The 9,604-nt window shown below is 35.0% G+C and overlaps 2 non-coding genes across 2 annotated transcripts; both read right to left on the reverse strand.

Moving 5' to 3' along the window:
- Positions 1-2,344: 2,344 nt before the first annotated feature.
- Positions 2,345-2,451, reverse strand: LOC126023290 (small nucleolar RNA U13). Its single transcript, XR_007500465.1, has one exon. It is a non-coding gene; the product is annotated as a small nucleolar RNA U13 (small nucleolar RNA).
- Positions 2,452-3,378: 927 nt separating this feature from the next.
- Positions 3,379-3,446, reverse strand: LOC126023079 (small nucleolar RNA SNORD95). Its single transcript, XR_007500292.1, has one exon. It is a non-coding gene; the product is annotated as a small nucleolar RNA SNORD95 (small nucleolar RNA).
- Positions 3,447-9,604: the final 6,158 nt, after the last annotated feature.

Here is a 9,604-nt window from a genome sequence, read left to right on the forward strand (position 1 = left end):
CAAGCAGAAATAAATGCAATTCTATCAAGCTTCTGCACTGGAAAGAAACTCACTGCAACAAAGATACATTCTACTCATGAAAGTTAATATTCACATACCATAGTTAGTATAAGAGTATTTTCCTGATCTCAACAGACAAAATAGCATCACAAATGGGTAGAAGAGCTGAACAGACATTCCTTTAAAGAGGCCATATTGATGACTCACAGGCATATGAAAAAATAGTATAGTTGATTATCAGCAAAATGACAAGGTGATTTCCCCTCATGTCAGTGAGAAAAGCCTATAACAAAAATACCAAAACAACAAATGTTGATGGAGATGTGGACATAAGGGAAACTATTCCTGTAAATTTATATTCATAGAACGTAAGCTAGGTTGATTTCTATAAAAAACAGTATGGAGATTCCTCAAACATTAAAAAATATATCTTTGTTTGATCTGCTAACTCCCAAACTGCCTATAATACTGAGTTTTTCCTTTCATAAGTATGGCATGTTACTATACTCATTCAGTTTTTTTAAATATTTTTGAACATATCTTCTTAGCTATTGACCCCCACATTGCCTGAAACCTTGCTTGCTCTTCCAACACTCCTAAGTGAGGTTAACCTCCCAGTTAATATACTTAATTCATTTCTCTTTTCATTCCCTTCTTTTCCCTTCCCTTCCTTTCCCTTCCTATCCCTTCTTTCCTCTTCACTTCCTTCCCCTTCCTTTCCCTTCTCTGTTCTTTCCTTTTTTTTTTTTTTTTTTTTTTGGTTTTCTGGGCCACACCTGGTGGTGCTCAGGGGTTACTCCTGGCTGTCTGCTCAGAAATAGCTGCTGTCAGGCATGGGGGACCATATGGGACACCGGGATTCGAACCAACCACCTTTGGTCCTGGATCGGCTGCTTGCAAGGCAAACTCTGCTGTGCTATCTCTCTGGGCCCTGTTCTTTCCTTTTTTGTTTTAGTGCTCAACAATTATTCCTCATGTAGAGCTCAAAGATCACTCCTGGCAGGGCTCAGGGTCACTGGCTGTGTGTAAGGCAAGTGTCCACTTTAGATTCCCTGTATTCTTTTTCAACACATAAGTCAATTCTCATTTATTCCCACTATATCTGAGCAGCTTCCACTCCACACCTCATACCCTCTCGCATAACAACTGGCCACTTCTATATCTTCTGAATTGTGTGCCACAACATATATAAACACACGACAGCTAGAAAAGAACTAACTATAAGGATTAACCTTCAGTGCAATAAGAACACAGCAAATACAATGAAAAGGATGCAGAGAACCCCACCAAGCTCAATAAGTTCAAATAGTAGTACTGAAGGCTCTACCAGTACTAGTCAGTTCTATAAACTCTCAGAGATTGATGTGTAGTGAGATCAGAGAAACTATGGCACAAGTAATATCAGAGCAGAAATGAGAACCATGTAGTTCAGAAGTGACAGAAATGAAGAATGACTGTTGATTTTAAATATACAATAAAAGAGCAGCATAATAACAGTAGCTAAGGAAAATATCAAGAAGTTCCAAGATGAAATGCAGACAAGCTCTAGAAAAACCAGAAGATGAAAACAGCTTAAAAGGAAGTGAACAATGCAACAGAGTACTATGGGATTAGCTCAAGAAGAACAAAATATGAGAACAGGAAGACAAATTCAATGAAGAGTCAGTACTTAAGAAGATCATAGCTATGTATTTCCCAGAATTGAAGAGTGCATTCATCAAGATCTAAGAGGCTTGAAGATTAGATCCAAAAGGAAAAACTCTAAGACACAATATATACACAGAATGACAGACAAATATTGAAAGCAGCAAAATAAAAAAAAGGAAATCACATTCAAAGAGGAGTCCCTAATGTTTATAGCAGGATCTAATCAAATAAACTTTACAAGTCAGAAGAGAATGGAGTGAATAGTACAAAAGTTCAATAAAACACTTTATCAAGAATACTCTATCCAGTTAACTCTGTAATTAACTCTATAATTTCAACTTGAAGGAACCATACAGAATTTTATGGATATGCAGCAGCGTAGGGAATTCAGTCTTAAAATTAGTTTTGAAAGAAGTGTTAAAAGAGCTTCTTTAAAAGGCAAAACAAATTTCTCAGATCTTGGCACTCATCATGCTTATGCTTGCCCTCTACTAGTTTAAGAAAAATTTGTTTACTGCTAGCACTAACGGATTTTATACTTTTTATACTTAATAATGAATTCATATTTAATTTATATTAATATTTTTACATTTATTCAGAAAATTTTTGCAATAGATAAATCAGAATATTTATAAATAATTTAGGACAGTTTAATGTCTATTCAGATGATATCTCTCTCTCTCTATATATATATTTTTGTCAGAAGGGTCATGTGTTGACGTCGTAACAAGGTTGAAGAGAGGCACATATCATCACTCAGGTGTGTGAAAACCCGATCGTCATGCTTATAAACCAGAAAAGGATCACATCTTTATATTTTATATTAAAATATTATTAATAAAAAATAAAATATTATTAATGCAGATATTCAAACATTATCTATACTATATAACATTTTTAACCTAAAGTTTATAATTCTCTTATAATAAAAACAGTTTTATACTTCTCTGGGTCTATTCAGTTTTCCCTTAAGTTTTCTTAGTTTTTCTCTCTTCACTTTTACTAAACTACCTATAAGATTTATCAATTTTAATATTTTAAAATTATGTTACTTTTAATATTAGCATAAAATTATCAGCATTGTTCACTTTTTTTAATTTATAAACCTATAAAAAGAAAGATAATATTTGAAAAAGTTCAACTTCTTAATTTACAGTTTTGTAGAATTTCAGGAGTTTTGCATTAATCATCTATATCTGTGTAGATGTCATCATATCCATAATAAATTTTAAAAACTTTTTGTGTGATATAAAGAAACAGTAAAGAAACAACAAATGGTCAAAGTCGTTGGAACAGGAGTTTTTTTTCTATAGAACTGAGGTTATATGTAAATCTAGGTGACTGGGAAGTAAGTAATGTGATGATTGGTGTTGTGTTGAAATGAATTATACATGAATATTAACAGTACTATAAATACCAGTGCTTCAATGAAAATAATTTAAACAATACCTTAGCAAAATATCATGGTTTCTACAAGGGACATTTTTTTATTATACTTATTCTTAGGTAATTTATAGTTCTGTTGATATGTTTTGGCATATAAGACCTTTATTGTTTTTTTGAGGGGTCACATGAGTCAATGACCAAGAATCATTCCTGGTGGGATTAAGGGACTACATGGGATTCTGGGGATGGAATCTGGGTCAGCCTTGCAAAGCAAGCTTTACTGCTATATTAATTCTCTGGCCCCAGGTCTGTGTTTTTTGTTTTGTTTTGTTTTCTACTAAGCGGCAGCTCAGAAACAGCCTTTAGATTTCAACAAGGGCATTCAGACGGCATGTTGGGCTCATCACGGCTCATAAATTCCAGGAAACGTGATCTTCCTGGCAAAAGGGCCTGCATTCAGGACTTAATCCATGCCCACTGCTGACCTGGACAAGGCTAAGGTACCTGTCCTTATTTTCAACTCACCTTGATCATTATGCCACAACCACATGATACAATAATGAGGTTGCTGTCGTTGGGCAAAAAAGCAAATACTCAACACTCACTCAAAGTGGCTTTCATCCCATAAGGTGTTTGTACACTACCTGGGTGTTCCAGAATTGATATCTCTGAGTCAGAGACAATCTGCCGGTTGTCAGAGGACATGCTCAGTACATCCTAGCTGTGACTCACAAAGTTGCCAGTGGTGGTGTCCTTTGTGAGATCTCAGAGATTTAGGGTTCAGTCCCAGATGCCCAACAGGGCAAATTAGCCATCAGAGGAGATAACATGTTTCTGTTGCTCACAAAATTCGAGTGGCCCTGGGCAATTCAGTAGTTGGCCTTGTCCAGGTCAGCTTCCATATTATTATGGAATTATTATTCCATATTATTCTACATTATTATGGAATTATTATTTCGAAATGCCAACCAGATAATGTTGAAGATCTGAGGAGTGGTAGGCGATCCGGGTTACCTAGCCATTGTGGTCCTGAGGGTTCCACGAATGGTCATCTATTCAGTCATGGTGACTGCAGTTATGGGAATCTCCAGAACAATGAAGATGACACTAGATTGTCTTTGAGAGACAAGCCCAGTAGCTACTCCGGAAACAGTCCCACCAAGAAAAAAAATCTTCCAGAACTTTTAATCAATTATAGTTTCTTTGTTTTCCCATTCCTCCAATAATAAAAAGTAAGACTGCTTCTGAGATGCATGCATTTCTTATTTTAAAGATAAATTTTATTAATAATTAAAAAATTGAAAATACAAAACAAGGAGCTGGAGAGATAGCATGGAAGTAGGGCATTTGCCTTGCATGCAGAAGGATGGTAGTTCGAGGTGGTTCGAATCCCGGCATTCCATATGGTCCTCCAAGCCTGCCAGGAGCAATTTCTGAGCATAGAGCCAGGAGTAACCCCTGAGCACTGCTGGGTGTGACCCAAAACCCAAAAAAAAAAGATAAAATACAAAACAAGATCCTATTTCTTATTATCAATTGGCTAAACTTCAAAATTGTCAAGATTGTTCTAGATAGAATGCAGCAAAATAAACATAGTTATATTTTATTACTAATTGTTTAGAAAACAATTTCATAATTTATATTAAATTAAATAAGCATAAACATTTTAGCTCAGAAATCTTATTTTTGAATTCTTTTTTTTAATTAATTATTTTTATTTCAACCAAAGTGGATTACAAATCTAAAGAATAATACAACACTTTACAAGGACCACAGTCATGGACATTTACACAAGAGCAATATAAATTGGTAAAAACTGTAAAAATATGTACGCATATAAATAAGGAAAACATATATCTTTGACGATCCATACTAGAAAATATTGTGTAGCTATTTATGAGTTAAATCTACATTATTATGAGTTAATGAGCTATATTTGTAATAATATGTTGGCAGGATACTATTGAGAAAAAAAATGATCATTTCTTCATATATCACATTACAGTGTGATGCAAATTGTTTCTCCTTTTGATTTAATTACATCATTTAATCCTCATAGCAATTAACTGGAAGGTTCTATTTCATTTTACAAAGTCACAATCAATTAGATAATATGTCTGTTCTTTCAGCACCAATAAAATTGAGCTCAGATTTTAGAATAGATGTGTGTAGCCATCATGTTGGGATATATATATGGGGGATTTGGGGTCACACACAGTGGTGCTCAGGAGTTACTCCTAGCTCTGAGCTCAGAAATCGCTCCTGGCTAGTGGGACCATATGGGATGCAGGGGATTGAACCTATGTCTGTCCTGAGTCAGATGCATGTAAGGCAAATGCCCTACCACTAGGGCCCCAGGAACTATATTTCTGATGTTTAGATTAGAATCAGCCTGGTATTTTAAAAACAAAGAATCAACCCTATTTATAGTTATATAAGCATAAGGAGAGGATTGTTCATATTGGCAACCTCAAATTTTAGAATTATAAGAGAAGTTATTAGCCCCCCTAATACAATTCTGCAATGTTTAAGTTGTTGCAGGGGGAACTAACTATTTTTCAAACACCTGTAAGAAAAAATACTTATAAATAAATATTAAATTTTAAATGAAGAATAAACAAACTCAAGATCTTGATGTTGAATTCCAGGCTATCTATCTGGTCCTACCAATGAGGTGGAATTGATTTAGGGACTACTCTTTGATTTGTACATTCATTCTTTCCTCAAAGACTTACTGAATACTTAGCCCATTCTAGGTATTGTGATGACAGTAGGGACTAAAACAGTCAGTTTCTTCCGGGAGTTATATTTAAGGCTAGAACAATAAGGCCATTGACAAAGAAATAAGGAAATTAAAGAATTTCAGGTAGAGGTATGGGTTCTGGCAACAAAATAAAGCAACTTGAGAAATTTAGGAAGTGCCGTTTGAGTGTTATAGGTAGGTGAGCTGCTACTATTTTGTTGCTGCAGTGTTAGGGGTCAGACTTATGGTACTGGTAATATCACACTTGATATGGTGCCAGGATCTCAGTATTAGTACTGGGGATCAAATTCATGACAACCTAAGAGTGAGGATGAAGAAAGAGATCTTGTAAATACCATATTTTTCTCTGTGTCATATTAGAAATCATTGGAAACTGGACAGGGAAAACTGCGTTTGCCTTGCACACTGGTTCAACACCTTACATTTCTTAGGACCCCCAGAGCTGCCAGATGTGATTCCTAAGCACAATCCAGGAGTAAGCCCTGAGCATTTCTGGGTAGCTCCCAAAATTGAGGGAAAATAAATAAATAAATAAATAAATAAATAAATAAATAAAAGGATAATCCAATGGAGGATTTTGAAATAAGTAGCTTATTGACCTATGACTTAAACAATAAAAATTTTTAATGGTTATTAATAACTTAAACAAGTTAACAATTAAATTTTATTTAATAACAAACAATCATTTTAACTGGAAGGTATTTCCACATTTGCCATTCACATCACAGGTCAACACTGTAGTAACTTTCACTAAGGATTATTTATTTGAAAAGAGGATGTAGTCTGGCAGAGGTTTCTAAGACTGCAAAGGAACTCAATGTGATTCCTTAGAATGGTCTGGAAATCCCATCTTCATTTGAATAGTCTCTGTTTTCAGAATGTGCTGCTTGATGGTTTTCTCATTCAGAGCAAACACTTTGGAAGATTAATTACAAGTGCTAACTTCAAAAAGCATGTACTTTGTAAGATTTGTAAGAGGAGAAGACAATCTATTGTTATGGGTAAGGCCTGATTTCATTCTAAAAACAAAATGCAAAAATCTCCAGGTTCTTTTTTCTTTTTTTAAAGAAGTTCACATCACTTCAAATGTATTTTTGAGCCCTCTTGCTATGATTTGAGCGGACTTAAACAACAGAACCAAGACCCAAGATTATGCTTGTTTCTCCAGTCTCAAAGATGCCCATGATGGCGATCTTGTGACTTGGATCCTAATTACGTAGGTTCCTGATCTATATAGGACAAATGAGGAGTAAGAGCAAATTAGGGTTTAAAAACTATTTGTTGGCTTTCCTACCCTGTGGAGTGGAGGGAAACAAGGCTGAAAATTCATTGTGAGTGCAGATAGAGAAATAACTACACTAACAACCATCATAATGTTAATGAATGAGAGAAGTAGAATGCCTGTCTCAACTACAGTCGGGGGGGGGGGGGTTGGGGGAAGAAGGGAGATGGGAGCATTGGTGATGGGAATGTTGCACTGGTGAAGGGGGTATTCTTTTTAAGACTGAGACCCAACTACAATTATGTTTGTAATCATGGTGCTTAAATAAAGATATTATTTAAAAAATAAAGGTCCGCTAGCAAACACACAGACACAAATAATAAGTAAAATATGCCATCAATTGTTTTTTTTTTTTTACCGATGAATACTTAAAAGATAATATCTGGGACATTCAATTAAATAAATATCAAATTTTGTTTAAAAAATAAAGAAGTGAAACCTATGCAGAATTTATGTATGAGGAAGTGTAAACCACAATGCAAAAACTAAAAGGCAGGGTTGGGGTATGGGGTTAGACAGGAAGAAACCTCTTGCAGAAGTGGATTATTGGGTGGAGTGGAGCAGTAAAGGAGGGAAGTGGGTATTGGTGGAGGAACACACTGGTGTCCCTTCAAGCTGATGAAGGAAAGGGTACTGAAACACTAATCAAATAGTTAATAACTTCGTAATTTCATGTGATTAAATTTAAAAAATTGGGGCTAGAAAAACCCACAGGGCTTCAGGGAGGAACTGGGCCAAGAAGTAAGTAGTCTGAGCAAAATGCCAAAGAAAACTGGTTTCCTCCTTCTACACTTGAATTATATATACATTGATACTTGTCAGTCATTGCCATATAAAGTGGGAAGGAGTAAATATTAAATCCTCAGGAATACAGTAAATACCATGGAAAAAATCTCCAGAAGCTCCTAAAATAAAGACATCATTGGGATGCTTTTCAAACTGAATAGAAAGTTGAACTCTCCATTATGTCCTTTCGGATCATCATGCTGTTCTACAATAAATATTTACCTAAAATATCACCTTTGATGTTTAAAAAGTAAAAGCACTTGGCTTCACCACTCAGAAAAGACTGCTTCTAAACTATTTTGAAGAAGCATCATTTCAAAGAAATGGTGTCATATTTTCTCTGAGGCAGAGTTCTGCCCATGAACCTCCTTTACTTCTCATTGCCTGATTGAAGAAAAAGGCATCACCTCTCCCATTGGTTTGACCTACATAATACGTTTTAAAACTTTAGTATTTGTCTGCTGGAGAATTTTTCCATAAAGATCATATGAAAAGTGTCATTAAGAATGTATCCAGTGGGGCCGGAGAGATAGCATGGAGGTAAGGCATTTACCTTTCATGCAGAAGGACAGTGGTTTGAATCCTGGCATCCCATATGGTCCTCTGTGCTTGCCAGGGCTGATTTCTGAGCATAGAGTCAGGAATAACCCCTGAGCGCTGCTGGGTGTGACCCAAAAAACAAACAAACAAAAAAATGTATCCAGTGTTCATATCATGAATAAACAAACAAACAAACAAACAAAAAACAGTGGAGCATTTGTCTTGCATGCAACCAACAGTGTTTAATCCTGGTATCCCATATATATCCTTGGTATCTCAAGCCCACCAGGAGTGCTATTCCTGAGCACAAAGCCAAAAGAGAACCCTGAGCACTTTGGGGTATGTCCCCCTCCCAAATAAAATGAATTAAATAAAAATAAGCCAAAGGTACTAAACAGTTTTTCTGAAGCAAAAATGATCAATGCTGGTCAGAGTATTTTGAGAAACCAGTTGTTTGTAGTCATTTAAAAAGAAATCAGAATAAGTTTGTTAAATTAGATACAAATTTTTTTTTTGTTATTTTTGGGACACACCCAGTGACATGCAGGCTATGCTCTCAGAAATCACTCCTGGCTTGGGGGACCATATGGGACACTGGGGATTGAAACGAGGTCTATCCTGGATCAGCTGCATGCAAAGCAAATGCCCTACCACTGTGCTATTGCTCCAGCCCTAAATACAAAATATTTGAGGTTGTATTTTTACTGAACAGAAACTATTGGCATTTCAACCAAGCAAAAACCTATAGTTTGAAATATAGTATATCACAAAATAGCCTTTAATCAACAGTAAATGTCACATCAAACAAAAATATGCTCTTGTAGATAACTGAATAATTTTAATAATTTGCATGAATCTGATACTTAATATCTCTGTATAATTATTATTCTTTTTCTTATAGGTTTTGTATAAATTTTAAATAGCATTGACTATGCCACAAAAGATTATTTAAGTCACCTGTAGTAAGACCTTACTATTTTTAAGACCTTATTATAGGAAAACCTTAATATTTTTAAAATAATTTTGGCAATTATTTTTAAGCCATTAACAATTTAAAAACTACAAAAAAAATCTTTCCACCACAATTGCAAAACTAATTTAAAGGACCAATCTGCAGTTGAATAGGAATATATTAAATTTTTCTATGTTTAAAATCAAGAAAAGACTCTAGTTTTTAACTGTGACATTGAATCAGACTG

Source organism: Suncus etruscus, chromosome 11, assembly GCF_024139225.1.
Source record: "Suncus etruscus isolate mSunEtr1 chromosome 11, mSunEtr1.pri.cur, whole genome shotgun sequence".
NCBI classification, from domain to species: domain Eukaryota; kingdom Metazoa; phylum Chordata; class Mammalia; order Eulipotyphla; family Soricidae; genus Suncus; species Suncus etruscus.